The sequence below is a fragment of the Erythranthe guttata genome, chromosome 6 (assembly GCF_056151865.1).
Source record: "Erythranthe guttata isolate IM_541 chromosome 6, IM_541, whole genome shotgun sequence".
NCBI classification, from domain to species: Eukaryota; Viridiplantae; Streptophyta; class Magnoliopsida; order Lamiales; family Phrymaceae; genus Erythranthe; species Erythranthe guttata.
In genome coordinates, this window is record NC_142538.1 from 9,461,929 (window position 1) to 9,480,568 (window position 18,640).

The 18,640-nt window shown below is 36.7% G+C and overlaps 2 long non-coding RNA genes across 2 annotated transcripts; both read right to left on the reverse strand.

Annotated features, from left to right (window-relative positions):
• Nucleotides 1-1,183: 1,183 nt before the first annotated feature.
• On the reverse strand, nt 1,184-3,164 carry LOC148770111 (uncharacterized). Its single transcript, XR_016031552.1, has 4 exons — nt 2,748-3,164; nt 2,078-2,167; nt 1,537-1,638; nt 1,184-1,450 (listed from the first exon to the last, which is right to left on the reverse strand). It is a non-coding gene; the product is annotated as an uncharacterized LOC148770111 (long non-coding RNA).
• Nucleotides 3,165-11,617: 8,453 nt separating this feature from the next.
• LOC148770112 (uncharacterized) lies at nt 11,618-13,652 on the reverse strand. The gene is made up of 4 exons (XR_016031812.1): nt 13,234-13,652; nt 12,567-12,656; nt 12,026-12,127; nt 11,618-11,939 (listed from the first exon to the last, which is right to left on the reverse strand). It is a non-coding gene; the product is annotated as an uncharacterized LOC148770112 (long non-coding RNA).
• Between the last annotated feature and the right edge of the window lie 4,988 nt (nt 13,653-18,640).

An 18,640-nucleotide genomic window follows, 5' to 3' on the forward strand; every position in this document is an offset into this window, starting at 1 on the left:
ATGTGAATTATGTGATTATGTGAATTATGTGCTTAGGAAATATTTCAAAATAGTATGTCGAAATAAATTATTTTTCATAAACTAGGATTTTATTCTTGCATGTAATTTAAATGAGCATTTCATCATATTTATGCATGCACAAAATTTTAGAAAATAAATTTTTATCATGCATTTTAGGATTTTTAATTAATGTCGAAAATTTGAAAATCCTCCCCACGATTCTTGAATTTTCGGACACCTCACACACACACACATGATTTTTAAATTTTGCATATTAATTGGTAGAAAACATGCATTAGTGTGGTTGTACTTTGGGCATAGAAATAAACACCCAAGCCTAGTTCCCTACTTTATAGACTAGGCATGCTTTTCACTCCACTTTAAGTAAGACCAAAGGTCTTTCTTCTTCTCCCTTTCTCCCCTTCATTTCGGCAGCCACACCACCACCACCATAGCCACCATTTTCTCAAGCTTGAACCACCCAAGAACCACCACCACTCCAATTTTTGAAAATTGCAAAATCACCCCCAACCCACCTAAAGATTTAATTGCCAAGAAGCCCCTCCTCAATACTTACCCATTAAGGTTGCAAGCCTCCCCACTCTATAAATAGAACCCATTACCAAGTGTTTTCTCATCTCCCCACTACAATCCTAAGAAATCTCTCTTCTCTTGTTTCTTCTTCCATTTTCGAAATTAGTAGTAGAAGAAGCTCAAAATATTTTCTTCAAGAGATTCTTGAATTTGAATGTAAGAGCTTCATCTCCTCTCTTATTCGAAAATTTCCTCTCTTCCTTCTTCATATTGTTTTGTAATCTAATTCTTTATCTCTTCTTGTATTAGAGAGAAAAGAGCTAACAAATCCTTCCCCTAAAGAGTATAGGTGAGAATTCTTGAATTCTTGCTCAAACCTACAACACCACTAGTATTTTCGGTTTTTATGTATTTTTATGTGATTTATTTGTTGCTTCTTGCATATTATTTGATTATATGGTTTAGATGATGATTGCATGTTAGTGTTTTGAAAAGATAACCTTGTTCTTGAAATTCTATGAAACTTTCGAAAATTTGGGGAAAAATGTTTTAAATGGCTTATTTGGTTTAATTAGTGCCTTGCATGTGTTGATCTAGTGTTTGATTGTTGAAATTTGGAAAGAAAATGAATTTTTGTCCTAGCCATGAAACTTTCGAAAATTTGGGGAAAAATGAGTTTTTTGTCTCTAGCATCTTTAATTGCTTTTTAATTTTGTTGAATCTTTGACTTTGCTATCCCAAGATGAGTTAGTTGTTTCTTCGAGATACATGAACCTACTGCACATACTCCTGCCTTTCTCTCTTTTCCAAACACCTCTGCTATCGCACTGTATCAATGTCATCATAAGGCTTTGTACCTTAATCTCCACTCGAGTTTTGGATTTTTCTTTTATTTGCAGCAGCTTTTTACTTGCTTCTGTTATAGTCAAATAAGAAGATTTGTGAGATAATAAACAATTTCAATCTTAATAACATGTTAAAAAATTAAAATTAGTTACTTACATATTTATTTTTAGCACTCTCTAAGACAATCCCATCAACGTGCTCATGTGCTGCTAACCATTTCTCAGCTTGAGTAATCGATCTTGAAGGATTTTCTTGTAGCTAAACAATAACATTATTAATTAGCCTAAAAAATAGCATAAAAATTCAAAATAAATAAATGATACAAACCATTAAATATTCCTTTTATCTCTAATATAAACTCACATACTACAATTTGAATTATTCTTGCATACATCCATTACCTATTTATCATCATAAAGAATCGTGCTATATAAAAAAATAACTTATATAGATTTACCATAGAACTCCAATTTCTACAAAACTGAATGTAATATTAGACACCATTTAACCCCAAAAAAATTTATAGCATATAATTTCAGAGAACTTATCAATTTTAAAAATCAAATAACCCCAAGGGAAATTTCAATATATAAGAAAATCATGAAATCTATAAATTACAAAAAAAAAATATTGAATACAATGGGATGTGGAAAAAAATAGGAAACGTGAAGGCGAGCAGAAAACAATTGATGATTACCTGCACTAATGGATGATTGACTGAAACTCCCGAACAAATACGGTAGTAGCCACGAATTCCTTCTCTTCCAACTCTGCTCCCGATTTCTCTCTGCCGCCACCAAGTAATTAGGGAATTTTTTTTTATAGTGAAAATAGGCTAATTCATATTAAAAATATACCAATGTTTTAATTATAACTCATATTCAATATTTCTAGTTCAAGCGTAGATGCATTTTCCTCGTCATATCACAACTTCATCTACAATTCAACATTACACACTGACCCAAAATATTAACACTACACTATAAAACAGCCCCGAAAGATTGACTACAGAAACTGCCAGAATTGGCATATTCAGACTCGCTCGTTTCCCACTTCGAACAGACGACCGTAAAACTCTATCAACAAGAGTAAAATTCAGAACATCCTTAAACTTCTCCATGCTATCTACTATTTTTAAGAAGAAACTGTTTTAAAATTCTAACTCTAAACCCCTCAAATTCTGCCCAAAAAACGAAGGCGGCAAAAGGTTTATTATTTTTGAAATTCCGCCGATACAACTGTCGGATTAAAATTGGTTTCGTAGTTCGTACAGTAGTCTGAATTTGGGGAAAAAATGTTACCCCTATAGAATTTGGCCTGCTCTACATCTTTCTAAAAAATAAATTCGAAATTCAAAGTCTAATTACCTCTAATTTCGGCGACCACCAACACCTGAGACAACAGCCGTAAACCACCACCGGAAAATTAGCTTATGTCGAGGGCTTCCTAAAGATGTATCCTGCTCCCCAAAACTCCACCGAATCGGCTTCAATTAACGATTTTTCCTCTTTATCAATTGAAACCCTAGCTCCCTTTTCCTTTGATTTGCTTTCAATTCCTCTGGATTCTCTTATGAATTCAATTTCCTCTGAAGATATGGAGAAATTGAATGAAATAAAAGAGGCAGACGAGAGAGGGACAGGTTTTGGGGAGAAAAAAAAAATTAGAGGGGCTGAAATCGTGGGAGAGAGGGACGGGTTTGGGGGAAAGACAAAAAGAGCAGAATTGAGGGCTACGGTGGTTGAACCCGTGAGAACTCCTTCTCTATTTATTATTAAAATAACTAATTTAGGAACAAAAGATTTAATATAAATAACTTATAAATTATTAACAGTAGCTATATTTCTAACTTATTATCCGTTAGAATCCAACATTATGTCCGTTAGAACAAAATATAAATAAAATAAAAATGACTTATTACAAATACTAACACATAAGTTGTATTGCTAACGGATATGAGTGTTAGCAATTACTACCGGGGATATATATCCGTTAGAAATCATAAAATAGTGGTGTTAGAAAATTGCTCATTTGGTGTAGTGATATTTTCTTCAAGAGATTCTTGAATTTGAATGTAAGAGCTTCATCTCCTCTCTTATTCGAAAATTTCCTCTCTTCCTTCTTCATATTGTTTTGTAATCTAATTCTTTATCTCTTCTTGTATTAGATAGAAAAGAGCTAACAAATCCTTCCCCTAAAGAGTATAGGTGAGAATTCTTGAATTCTTGCTCAAACCTACAACACCACTAGTATTTTCGGTTTTTATGTATTTTTATGTGATTTATTTGTTGCTTCTTGCATATTATTTGATTATATGGTTTAGATGATGATTGCATGTTAGTGTTTTGAAAAGATAACCTTGTTCTTGAAATTCTATGAAACTTTCGAAAATCTAGTGATTGATTGTCGATCCTACAACACCACTTGTTCTTGCATGTTAAGGTTGGTGATTGATTGTCGATCCAAGGTCTTGCATGTTAAGATCTAGTGATTGATGGTTGATCTAAAGTCTTGCATGTTAAGATCTAGTGTTTTCTATGAAAAATGGTTAAGAACTAAGAATTTGTGCTAATTTGATTTAAAATACTCTTGCATGTGAAGATCTAGTGTATTTGCTTGAATAAATGTAAAGATGGAAGTCTTGAATTTTATTCTTGTAAAAATGCTAGATCTAGTGAACTTTGATGTTAGATTGTTTTTGCATGTTAAGATTTCGGTTATTTCTATGTTTTTATGACTAAATGACTTTGTGAAACTTTATGTGTATTTTCTATGTGCTCCTATGTGCTCTTGCTTGCTTATGTGAATCATTGGGTGTGAGGATGAGAGAAAGGTAAGTAGAAAGGGTGCATGGGTGGATGCATTAAGTGTCATGAATTTTTAAAAAGATAAAACTATGTTGGAAAGTCTTTCGAGGTTACGGTAAATTTCTCGGGTACGGCGAGCCGGTACCATAGGGCCTAGGGGTGGTTTGATCCCACGTAGTTAGTCATGGTTCGAATTATATGGGGTTATTTACCGGTAACTTAGATTGACTCTTCCGAGGGATTCCCGACAATTTTTCATGTCATGCATGTTGCATTATGGTGTTGATGATATAGGGGGGAAATCTCACTCTATGGTCTTGGGACCGTAGGGTTATAAAGGTGGGAAATTCCTTCTATAATCCTCAATACGTGTCATGGCATAGGGTTATAAAGGTGGGAATTATCTCACTCTATGCGTGTGGCAATTATGTGAATGAAGAACGCCGACGAAAAAGGGAAGTATATGATTGTTTTACTTTATGTCGCATGTTCATGTATAAGATATATGTATGTATATATATGTATAGATATATGTATGCTCTATGTGCTATGTGTATTCGATATTACTTCAAGATTCTCATTGAGTCCTCAAAGACTCATATAGGTGTTGTATGTTTGTAGGTATACCCGATTTAGGGCCCGAGGAGTGAAGTTGGGAATCGAGTTCGAGAATCGGAAGGAGATCGTATGGAGGGGTTGTGGATAGTGTTGTCTCTCAATTTAGTTATGTGGTTTTATTTGTATAATATGCTTGTAAAAACTTTTGATACGGTCTTAGGTATTTTCTACCGTTCGCTTCCTCCGATCGGTGGGAATTATTAAACAACGACGTGTGTAATAGTAATTAGGATTACTCTATTTTGGATAATTAATCGGTAATCCGTAGCCTTTTGTAAGCGAAAGCAAATTTATATGCATGCATGCTTTCGACTAGTAATTTCTTCGTGTTTTGTATCCATGTTCTAAAATTATTTTCATATAGGTTCTCTGCTTAGAAAATCATGAAATTTTAGGAGTCTCTGCATCTCTCTGTTCTCATCATATTGATAGGTCTTGTGCATGATTTGGGTAAGTATTCATTCAGTTATGATTTATTTCTCACTACTGCATTGAAACAGGGCCATACGGGTGTTTTCTGGTCTAACTGGAGTTTTACTCACTCAAATGTCTTGTTTCCACTTGGAAAATGTTTTAAAATTATTTTTCTGCCTTGGGGTAAAATTTGGTAGTTTTTGGGTCAGTGAGGAATTTATTGTGAATTTTCAAAACTCCCTCCCCTGTTCTGGATTTTAAACCGAGTGACTGTGCCATTTTATTTATTTCTCCTAAATGGCCATTCATCTTTCAAAACTGTTTTAACTGAGTGATCTAGACCCGGTTTAGATGTTATGGTATTAATTTGGGGTCATTTGCATGATTAGTTTAAGAGGAATTAATTTTTAAAGCTTCTGCATTGAATCTGTCCGCATTTGCCTTAAGTCCATCATGCCTAGTTACTTTCTAGTCTTGCATTTAGCATGCATTGGTGTTAATTGATCGATTAGGGTTTAGCAAGCTGTGCCCTCTCTCCCTCTGATTTAAAAAGAAAAATTTTCACGTAAATTTATATCCACAAAAATCATGTTTTCAAAAGTCTTCCGCTGAGATTACATATAATAAGGGTAATCGAGAGAGGGGTGTCACAGCAGACGTGGTATCAGAGCAACGATCCCGGAATCCTCCATACGACCTAATGATCTTCACGATTCTCAAAGCACAACTCCAACTGAACACTCGGGCAGGTATATGTTTTATGTGAATTTTATGTGAATTTTATGGCTAATGTGAATTGTTTGTATATGTTTAAGTATTAAAATGTCTGGAGCAAGAACTCAAGCTCAAAATGCCGCTAACGATCCTCACAATCAATCTCGTACCATCCAAGACCTCACCGCCCTCGTCCGAGAACAAAATGAACAAATCAACCGCCTTGTTAACCTTCAAAACCGAAACCCTCCTCCTCCTCCACCCCAACCTAGAAATACAGCCCCACAAGCCACCTACGAGCGATTTTTGAAAATGCATCCTACCGAATTCCACGACGGCCCTAGTCCAACTGTTGCCGAAGAATGGATCAAATCCCTCGAAGTTATTTTCGAGTACATGGTGATGAACGATAGCGACCGAATCCATTGCGCACTATTCTTGTTGAAAAACGAAGCCCGAAATTGGTGGGAAGGCGCAAAGAGTGGAATCGATCTAGCTAATACCACTTGGGAAGCTTTCAAAGTTCTTTTCTTTGAAAAGTACTTTTCCAAAAATGTTCGAGCACAAAAGCTTAAGGAGTTTCTCGAACTCAAACAAGGAAACCTAACCGTTGCCGAATTCACACGCCGTTTCGAGCAAGGAAGCCTCTACGCACCTTTCATATCCAAAGACGACACCGAAAAGATGAATCACTACCTAAGAGGCCTCAACCCGATAATCAAGCGCGACGTTCGACTAACCTCTGCCTCTACTTTCCGCGGAGTAGTGGACAAAGCCTTGGAAGCCGAACAAGATGAGATGGAAATACGACAATGGAGACCTCCTCACGATGCCTCTTCTCGACCATGGAAGAAACCGAACCTCAACAACTCCAAAGGAAAGCAACCGATCAACCGAGCAACCGTGACCCCGAGCAACAAGCCCTTTTGCCCCAAATGCAAGCGAGAACACTCAGGCGATTGTGTTTCCGGAACCAACCACTGTTTTCGATGCAAGAAGCCCGGACACATGGTCCGAGACTGCCCTATCGCCCCGAGACAAGTGTCGGGACGAGTATTCGCCATGACAAGAGACCAAGCCGAAGCTGACCCGTCAATGATCGCAGGTACCGTTAATGTGTATAATAATTTTGTGTATGCCCTCATCGACTCCGGATCAACTCACTCATTCATCTCAAGTACCCTCGTTGCCGAACTCCGCCTAGTCCGTAGCCAAGCCGATGCCTTGTTTAGCATACTTATTCCTTCTAGTGATGAACTTAAGTCAAATTTCATCATCAAAGATTACCCTATTCAGATTCATAACCAAACCCTAGCCTCCGATCTAATCATCCTACCCATTAAACATTTCGAAATAATCCTCGGAATGGATTGGTTATCAAAATTCGACGCCCAAATCAATTGCGCCCACAAAACCGTTCGTTTCTCCTTACCGAATGGAAGTTCTCTCGAATTCCGAAGCTCGTACAATCCGTCGATTCCTATCATTTCCGCCATCAAAGCGAGCAAAATTATTCAAAAAGGACATCTATGTCATTTGGTCGACATAGTGGAAGCTCTCAACGAAGATAAAGCCGACATTTCCAAAGTGCCAACCGTTTGCGATTTTCCCGATGTCTTTCCCGAAGATCTCCCCGGTCTTCCGCCCGATCGTGAAATCGAATTTGAAATCAATTTGATCCCCGGTTCCGCTCCTATCTCGAAGGCACCTTATCGCATGGCGCCGTTAGAGCTAAAGGAACTCAAGGATCAAATTCAAGATCTTATCGACAAGAAGTTCATCCGCCCTAGTTTTTCCCCATGGGGTGCTCCGGTACTCTTCGTGAAAAAGAAAGACGGAAGCCTCCGAATGTGTATCGACTACCGAGAACTCAACAAGGTCACCGTTAAAAACAAGTATCCATTGCCACGAATTGACGACCTTTTCGATCAACTTCAAGGCTCCACGGTCTATTCCAAAATCGACCTTCGTTCCGGATATCATCAATTGAAGATCAAGAAGGAAGATATTCCGAAAACCGCGTTTCGGACTCGCTACGGCCATTACGAATTTGTAGTGATGTCGTTTGGTCTAACCAACGCCCCCGCCGCTTTCATGGATCTCATGAATCGAATCTTCCGCAAATATCTCGATCAATTTGTGATCGTATTCATCGACGATATCTTGGTGTATTCAAGAAATGATGAAGAACATCGGAGTCATTTGGAAATGGTGCTCCAAACTCTCCGAGAGAACCAACTCTATGCGAAGTTTTCCAAATGTGAGTTTTGGTTAAGACAAGTCCACTTTCTTGGTCACGTAATTTCCAAGGAAGGCATAGCCGTCGATCCAAGCAAAATTGAAGCCGTTTGTAATTGGTCAATCCCTCGTAATGTCGGAGAAATCCGAAGTTTCCTCGGTCTCGCAGGCTACTACCGACGGTTCGTTCCGAACTTTTCCAAGATAGCCGCTCCACTCTCTCGTTTGACCCGAAAGGAAGTCAAGTATCAATGGACTCCCGAATGCGAGTCTAGTTTCCAAGAACTCAAGAAGCGATTAACCTCAGCACCAATCCTCGCTCTACCGGATAAGACCGGAAACTATGTGGTCTATAGTGACGCCTCCAAGCACGGGCTCGGAGCCGTCCTAATGCAAAACGGGAATGTAATTGCCTATGCCTCTAGACAATTAAAAGACTACGAGAAGAATTACCCGACGCATGACTTGGAACTCGCGGCAGTCGTGTTCGCCCTCAAAATTTGGAGACATTACCTTTACGGCGAAAAATGTTCGATCTTCACCGACCACAAAAGTCTCAAGTACTTCTTTACTAAAAAAGAACTCAATATGAGGCAAATAAGATGGCTTGAATTAGTCAAGGACTATGATTGCGAAATCCTTTACCATCCCGGTAAAGCCAACGTTGTCGCCGACGCTCTTAGCCGAAAATCCATGTCCGCCTTGATCATTAAACCGCCGCTCGAATCAACTATCAAGTCCGCTCAAGACCATGATGATCAACTTGTCAAAATCCGAGAAGGCATAGCAACCGGTCAAAATCCAAATTTCTCAATAACCGACGGCAAAATCTTGAAATTTCAAGGGAGAATTTGCATTCCGGCGAACAAAGAGATCAAAGGATTAATTCTCGACGAAGCTCACAAAACACCCTACTCTTGCCATCCGGGTGAAACCAAAATGTATCAAGACTTGAAGAAGTTGTACTGGTGGCCAGGCATGAAGAAGGATATAGCCAAATACGTATCCGAATGCCTAATTTGTCAACAAGTCAAAACGGAACACCAAAGGCCCGGTGGACTTCTACAATCCAACCTTATTCCCGAATGGAAATGGGAAAGAGTAACGATGGACTTTGTTCAAGGTTTCCCGAAGACTCTTAAGGGATCCGATTCAATATGGGTGATAGTCGATCGCCTAACTAAGTCCGCACATTTCTTACCGGTCAAAACCACTTTTAGTCTTGAAAAGCTAGCCGAGCTCTATATCGGAGCAATCGTCCGACTCCATGGCGTTCCGATATCAATCATCTCCGACCGAGATCCTCGATTCACTTCCAAATTTTGGAAAAGATTGCACGAAACGATGGGAACCCGTCTAGCCTTTAGCACGGCATACCATCCCCAAACCGACGGACAATCGGGAAGGACAATCAAGACCCTCGAAGACATGCTTCGAGCATGTATAATGGATTTTGGTGGTAATTGGGAAAGCCGTCTACCTCTCATCGAATTCTCGTACAACAATAGCTTCCAATCTTCGATCGGAATGGCACCTTACGAAGCCTTGTACGGAAGAAAATGCCGTTCTCCAATCCATTGGGACGAAGTAGGAGAGCGAAGATTATTAGGACCCGAGCTAGTCCAACACACCGTCGACATAATCAAGAATATTCGAGAGAAAATGAGAACCGCCCAAGATCGCCAACAAAAGTACGCGAATAAAAGAAGGCGAGATTTGGAATTCCAAGCCGGTGACCACGTATTCTTGAAAGTTGCTCCGCTCAAAGGAATCATGCGATTCGGAAAACGAGGAAAGTTAAGCCCTCGATTCATTGGACCCTTTGAAATACTCGACCGAATTGGTGGCCAAGCCTATCGGCTCGCCCTACCGCCTCAACTATCCAAGATCCACAGTGTCTTTCACGTCTCCATGCTCCGAAAATATATTCCCAACCCTAACCACATCCTTGAAACCGAACCCCTTGATTTATCCCCGAACCTATCCTTCACCGAAGAACCCTTCCAAATATTAGACCGAAAAGTTAGGAAACTCCGAAACAAAGAAATTCGCCTAGCCAAAATCCTTTGGAAAAACCATTCTCCGGATGAGTCAACGTGGGAACTTGAGGATGAGATTGTGAGTTGTTATCCGGAACTAATTGAAAAAGGTACAAATTTTGGGGACAAATTTTTTTTAAGGGGGGAAGATTGTAACACCCCGCATTTTCGGTAAAATAATTTTTACCACCTTTATGTGCATATTTGTGAAATTAGAATTTATAATAATTCTTGCATGATTAGTATTTACGTGAATTAGGTAATTATGTGATTATTATGTGAATTATGTGATTATGTGAATTATGTGCTTAGGAAATATTTCGAAATAGTATGTCGAAATAAATTATTTTTCATAAACTAGGATTTTAGTCTCGCATGTAATTTAAATGAGCATTTCATCATATTTATGCATGCACAAAATTTTAGAAAATAAATTTTTATCATGCATTTTAGGATTTTTAATTAATGTCGAAAATTTGAAAATCCTCCCCACATTTCTTGAATTTTCGGACACCTCACACACACACACACATGATTTTTAAATTTTGCATATTAATTGGTAGAAAAACATGCATTAGTGTGGTTGTACTTTGGGCATAGAAAGAAACACCCAAGCCTAGTTCCCTACTTTATAGACTAGGCATGCTTTTCACTCCACTTTAAGTAAGACCAAAGGTCTTTCTTCTTCTCCCTTTCTCCCCTTCATTTCGGCAGCCACACCACCACCACCATAGCCACCATTTTCTCAAGCTTGAACCACCCAAGAACCACCACCACTCCAATTTTTGAAAATTGCAAAATCACCCCCAACCCACCTAAAGATTTAATTGCCAAGAAGCCCCTCCTCAATACTTACCCATTAAGGTTGCAAGCCTCCCCACTCTATAAATAGAACCCATTACCAAGTGTTTTCTCATCTCCCCACTACAATCCTAAGAAATCTCTCTTCTCTTGTTTCTTCTTCCATTTTCGAAATTAGTAGTAGAAGAAGCTCAAAATATTTTCTTCAAGAGATTCTTGAATTTGAATGTAAGAGCTTCATCTCCTCTCTTATTCGAAAATTTCCTCTCTTCCTTCTTCATATTGTTTTGTAATCTAATTCTTTATCTCTTCTTGTATTAGAGAGAAAAGAGCTAACAAATCCTTCCCCTAAAGAGTATAGGTGAGAATTCTTGAATTCTTGCTCAAACCTACAACACCACTAGTATTTTCGGTTTTTATGTATTTTTATGTGATTTATTTGTTGCTTCTTGCATATTATTTGATTATATGGTTTAGATGATGATTGCATGTTAGTGTTTTGAAAAGATAACCTTGTTCTTGAAATTCTATGAAACTTTCGAAAATTTGGGGAAAAATGTTTTAAATGGCTTATTTGGTTTAATTAGTGCCTTGCATGTGTTGATCTAGTGTTTGATTGTTGAATTTTGGAAAGAAAATGAATTTTTGTCCTAGCCATGAAACTTTCGAAAATTTGGGGAAAAATGAGTTTTTTGTCTCTAGCATCTTTAATTGCTTTTTAATTTTGTTGAATCTTTGACTTTGCTATCCCAAGATGAGTTAGTTGTTTCTTCGAGATACATGAACCTACTGCACATACTCCTGCCTTTCTCTCTTTTCCAAACACCTCTGCTATCGCACTGTATCAATGTCATCATAAGGCTTTGTACCTTAATCTCCACTCGAGTTTTGGATTTTTCTTTTATTTGCAGCAGCTTTTTACTTGCTTCTGTTATAGTCAAATAAGAAGATTTGTGAGATAATAAACAATTTCAATCTTAATAACATGTTAAAAAATTAAAATTAGTTACTTACATATTTATTTTTAGCACTCTCTAAGACAATCCCATCAACGTGCTCATGTGCTGCTAACCATTTCTCAGCTTGAGTAATCGATCTTGAAGGATTTTCTTGTAGCTAAACAATAACATTATTAATTAGCCTAAAAAATAGCATAAAAATTCAAAATAAATAAATGATACAAACCATTAAATATTCCTTTTATCTCTAATATAAACTCACATACTACAATTTGAACTATTCTTGCATACATCCATTACCTATTTATCATCATAAAGAATCGTGCTATATAAAAAAATAACTTATATAGATTTACCATAGAACTCCAATTTCTACAAAACTGAATGTAATATTAGACACCATTTAACCCCAAAAAAATTTATAGCATATAATTTCAGAGAACTTATCAATTTTAAAAATCAAATAACCCCAAGGGAAATTTCAATATATAAGAAAATCATGAAATCTATAAATTACAAAAAAAAAATATTGAATACAATGGGATGTGGAAAAAAATAGGAAACGTGAAGGCGAGCAGAAAACAATTGATGATTACCTGCACTAATGGATGATTGACTGAAACTCCCGAACAAATACGGTAGTAGCCACGAATTCCTTCTCTTCCAACTCTGCTCCCGATTTCTCTCTGCCGCCACCAAGTAATTAGGGAATTTTTTTTTATAGTGAAAATAGGCTAATTCATATTAAAAATATACCAATGTTTTAATTATAACTCATATTCAATATTTCTAGTTCAAGCGTAGATGCATTTTCCTCGTAATATCACAACTTCATCTACAATTCAACATTACACACTGACCCAAAATATTAACACTACACTATAAAACAGCCCCGAAAGATTGACTACAGAAACTGCCAGAATTGGCATATTCAGACTCGCTCGTTTCCCACTTCGAACAGACGACCGTTAAACTCTATCAACAAGAGTAAAATTCAGAACATCCTTAAACTTCTCCATGCTATCTACCATTTTTAAGAAGAAACTGTTTCAAAATTCTAACTCACCCCTCAAATTCTGCCCAAAAAACGAAGGCGGCAAAAGGTTTATTATTTTTGAAATTCCGCCGATACAACTGTCGGATTAAAATTAGTTTCGTAGTTCGTACAGTAGTCTGAATTTGGGGAAAAAATGTTACCCCTATAGAATTTGGCCTGCTCTACATCTTTCTAAAAAATAAATTCGAAATTCAAAGTCTAATTACCTCTAATTTCGGCGACCACCAACACCTGAGACAACAGCCGTAAACCACCACCGGAAAATTAGCTTATGTCGAGGGCTTCCTAAAGATATATCCTGCTCCCCAAAACTCCACCGAATCGGCTTCAATTAACGATTTTTCCTCTTTATCAATTGAAACCCTAGCTCCCTTTTCCTTTGATTTGCTTTCAATTCCTCTGGATTCTCTTATGAATTCAATTTCCTCTGAAGATATGGAGAAATTGAATGAAATAAAAGAGGCAGACGAGAGAGGGACAGGTTTTGGGGAGAAAAAAAAAATTAGAGGGGCTGAAATCGTGGGAGAGAGGGACGGGTTTGGGGGAAAGACAAAAAGAGCAGAATTGAGGGCTACGGTGGTTGAACCCGTGAGAACTCCTTCTCTATTTATTATTAAAATAACTAATTTAGGAACAAAAGATTTAATATAAATAACTTATAAACTATTAACAGTAGCTATATTTCTAACTCATTATCCGTTAGAATCCAACATTATGTCCGTTAGAACAAAATATAAATAAAATAAAAATGACTTATTACAAATACTAACACATAAGTTGTATTGCTAACGGATATGAGTGTTAGCAATTACTAACGGGTATATCCGTTAGAAATCATAAAATAGTGGTGTTAGAAAATTGCTCATTTGGTGTAGTGATATTTTCTTCAAGAGATTCTTGAATTTGAATGTAAGAGCTTCATCTCCTCTCTTATTCGAAAATTTCCTCTCTTCCTTCTTCATATTGTTTTGTAATCTAATTCTTTATCTCTTCTTGTATTAGAGAGAAAAGAGCTAACAAATCCTTCCCCTAAAGAGTATAGGTGAGAATTCTTGAATTCTTGCTCAAACCTACAACACCACTAGTATTTTCGGTTTTTATGTATTTTTATGTGATTTATTTGTTGCTTCTTGCATATTATTTGATTATATGGTTTAGATGATGATTGCATGTTAGTGTTTTGAAAAGATAACCTTGTTCTTGAAATTCTATGAAACTTTCGAAAATTTGGGGAAAAATGTTTTAATGGGCTTATTTGGTTTAATTAGTGCCTTGCATGTGTTGATCTAGTGTTTGATTGTTGAATTTTGGAAAGAAAATGAATTTTTGTCCTAGCCATGAAACTTTCGAAAATTTGGGGAAAAATGTTTTAAATGGCTTATTTGGTTTAATTAGTGCCTTGGATGTGTTAATCTAGTGTTTGATTGTTGATTTGTGAAAAGAAAATGAATTTTTGACTTAACTAAGGAACTTCGAATTTTTGAGGTAAAATGCTTAAAATTGCTTATGTGGTTTATTTTGTGTTTTGCATGTGTTGATCTTGTGTTGATTGTTGTTTTAAGGCCTTGCATGTTAAGGTTGGTGATTGATTGTCGATCCAAGGTCTTGCATGTTAAGATCTAGTGATTGATGGTTGATCTAAAGTCTTGCATGTTAAGATCTAGTGTTTTCTATGAAAAATGGTTAAGAACTAAGAATTTGTGCTAATTTGATTTAAAATACTCTTGCATGTGAAGATCTAGTGTATTTGCTTGAATAAATGTAAAGATGGAAGTCTTGAATTTTATTCTTGTAAAAATGCTAGATCTAGTGAACTTTGATGTTAGATTGTTTTTGCATGTTAAGATTTCGGTTATTTCTATGTTTTTATGACTAAATGACTTTGTGAAACTTTATGTGTATTTTCTATGTGCTCCTATGTGCTCTTGCTTGCTTATGTGAATCATTGGGTGTGAGGATGAGAGAAAGGTAAGTAGAAAGGGTGCATGGGTGGGTGCATTAAGTGTCATGAATTTTTAAAAAGATAAAACTATGTTGGAAAGTCTTTCGAGGTTACGGTAAATTTCTCGGGTACGGCGAGCCGGTACCGTAGGGCCTAGGGGTGGTTTGATCCCACGTAGTTAGTCATGGTTCGAATTATATGGGGTTATTTACCGGTAACTTAGATTGACTCTTCCGAGGGATTCCCGACAATTTTTCATGTCATGCATGTTGCATTATGGTGTTGATGATATAGGGGGGAAATCTCACTCTATGGTCTTGGGACCGTAGGGTTATAAAGGTGGGAAATTCCTTCTATAATCCTCAATACGTGTCATGGCATAGGGTTATAAAGGTGGGAATTATCTCACTCTATGCGTGTGGCAATTATGTGAATGAAGAACGCCGACGAAAAAGGGAAGTATATGATTGTTTTACTTTATGTCGCATGTTCATGTATAAGATATATGTATGTATATATATGTATAGATATATGTATGCTCTATGTGCTATGTGTATTCGATATTACTTCAAGATTCTCATTGAGTCCTCAAAGACTCATATAGGTGTTGTATGTTTGTAGGTATACCCGATTTAGGGCCCGAGGAGTGAAGTTGGGAATCGAGTTCGAGAATCGGAAGGAGATCGTATGGAGGGGTTGTGGATAGTGTTGTCTCTCAATTTAGTTATGTGGTTTTATTTGTATAATATGCTTGTAAAAACTTTTGATACGGTCTTAGGTATTTTCTACCGTTCGCTTCCTCCGATCGGTGGGAATTATTAAACAACGACGTGTGTAATAGTAATTAGGATTACTCTATTTTGGATAATTAATCGGTAATCCGTAGCCTTTTGTAAGCGAAAGCAAATTTATATGCATGCATGCTTTCGACTAGTAATTTCTTCGTGTTTTGTATCCATGTTCTAAAATTATTTTCATATAGGTGCTCTGCTTAGAAAATCATGAAATTTTAGGAGTCTCTGCATCTCTCTGTTCTCATCATATTGATAGGTCTTGTGCATGATTTGGGTAAGTATTCATTCAGTTATGATTTATTTCTCACTACTGCATTGAAACAGGGCCATACGGGTGTTTTCTAATCTAACTGGAGTTTTACTCACTCAAATGTCTTGTTTCCACTTGGAAAATGTTTTAAACTTATTTGTCTGCCTTGGGGTAAAATTTGGTAGTTTTTGGGTCAGTGAGGAATTTATTGTGAATTTTCAAAACTCCCTCCCCTGTTCTGGATTTTAAACCGAGTGACTGTGCCATTTTATTTATTTCTCCTAAATGGCCATTCATCTTTCAAAACTGTTTTAACTGAGTGATCTAGACCCGGTTTAGATGTTATGGTATTAATTTGGGGTCATTTGCATGATTAGTTTAAGAGGAATTAATTTTTAAAGCTTCTGCATTGAATCTGTCCGCATTTGCCTTAAGTCCATCATGCCTAGTTACTTTCTAGTCTTGCATTTAGCATGCATTGGTGTTAATTGATCGATTAGGGTTTAGCAAGCTGTGCCCTCTCTCCCTCTGATTTAAAAAGAAAAATTTTCACGTAAATTTATATCCACAAAAATCATGTTTTCAAAAGTCTTCCGCTGAGATTACATATAATAAGGGTAATCAAGAGAGGGGTGTCACAGCAGACATTATGGTATTCGTCATTGTTGGTAATGGTATATACTGGGCATGTTGTACGCATCGACAGGAAACTGTCATAGGTGTCACAACACCAAAAAAATGGTACAAGTTTAAAGCATCTTCGCACAAGAAACCTAAACTAATAGTACTTATTCATGCAAAAGACAGTCAAAAGCAAATTGCTCATGACACCAAAATCCAAAACCACCCAAAAAACATATTGTTCATGACAAAAACATACAAAAATAATTTTTCAAAATTCTTCAAAATACGCTCAAAGCATCAATATTTACTGGCTCTCTATCCACTCCCTGGTGCTTTAAGAAGACACGTGCTAGTTTTGGACGAAGATTTTAGATTAAGCAAGTTTTCGCTTTTTCCCAAGTCTCAACATCATCTCTAGCATGGCAATATGTCCACATGCAGACAAAAATGTCGCAATCATCATTCCCATCTTGTTGTATGCATCTTTCTTCCCATACGACATTCCAAAGGTATCTCCAACGCGGTTTTTATTTTCAATCACCATGCTATAATAAGTGGCCTACGAAAATATACTATTATATTAGTATACAGGTATTCTCATGTCCATATTGCAGCACCGTCCAATCACAGCACCCAAACTATGAATTAATAAAAAATATACCACATTCCCAATATATAAATTAAACCAGAATTTACATTCCTCCACGTTGTACGTCTTTTTCATTAGAACTGACACATTTAAGAAAGTATGGTACATCTTAGGGATGTTTAGGAAGTGTCTGAAAGGAGTTTCCTCCAAGGCAGCAAAATGTCAAGTCGTTATCATTGGCTTAATTATTTTCATTTCTTCTTTGAAAGCGCTAGGAGAGCACCGACAAGCTTGTTGTGCGTCATCCTCGCCAAATGTATTACGACTATAAAGAAAGAAAGAAAAATAATAAGCAAAAATACAATTGTAAAATAATAACGTTACTATGTAGTTATAGTAATTGTACCTGCACTCGCCTGTATCAACACCTTACAACCATATTAACTATACCATTATGCAATACAATATATATAATATTTACTTACATATGAACAAAGACCATCACTTCGTTTTGATACCGTCTAACAATGATAGAACTACCATTGTGTAATACGACTTATATATTTAAATACATCTAATGTCCAAAATCAAAACGTTGTTAGGACCAAAAATGATTTGGGAAAAGGCTAATGTGCCATAAGAATGATACCCAAGAGTGAAAGTTTTCAAAATCATGCAACTCAAAAGCAAATGAACACCTTTTGCAAACATAAACAAGAAAATAACATATATTGGAACCATTTGTTCGATTTTTTTATTTGAGAAAACCTCAATCTCGCCGATGGATACTACCTACTACTGGAAATGTTCAAAATCGCTCAATATAAGAACAAAGAACATGCAGTATGTTTTTTACAAAAAAAAAAAAACAAAAAAAAAAACAAAAAACAAAAAAAAAAAAAGAACAACAACAACAAATTTCAGAATCGATTTCTTAAGAAAAAAAAAGTAAACCTTGTTTCTCCTTCCCCTTCTTTGCCCGCACCATTCTTCTTCTTCTTCGAAAATGATCACTTTCGTTTCCTTTGTTGCCTTAATGTTTTCGCCTCATTGTGGGTATTTATACAAGCCCAAAAAAACTGAAAGATGGGAAGAACCGCTTAGGAAGAACTGCTTAGAAACTGAAAGAAACTGCTTAGAAAATGGTTTGAAAATTGAATGGCGACAGATAGTTGAAAAGGCGTGGAGCGTGTCTCCCAAACGGCGCGTGAAAAGTGTGTGAAAAGGTGTGTTAGACATTTGCACGTAATTTACAAATAAAATGAAGGGTGTTTTGGACTTTGCACACAGAGCTAGGGAGTTAACTGCATGAATATGTTTACTTTAGGGACTGATGTGTTTGTAAAACGTGGCTAGGATCTGACTCGCGTTTTATGTTTGCACTTGGGGATTTATCGGTACAGACGCCTATTTA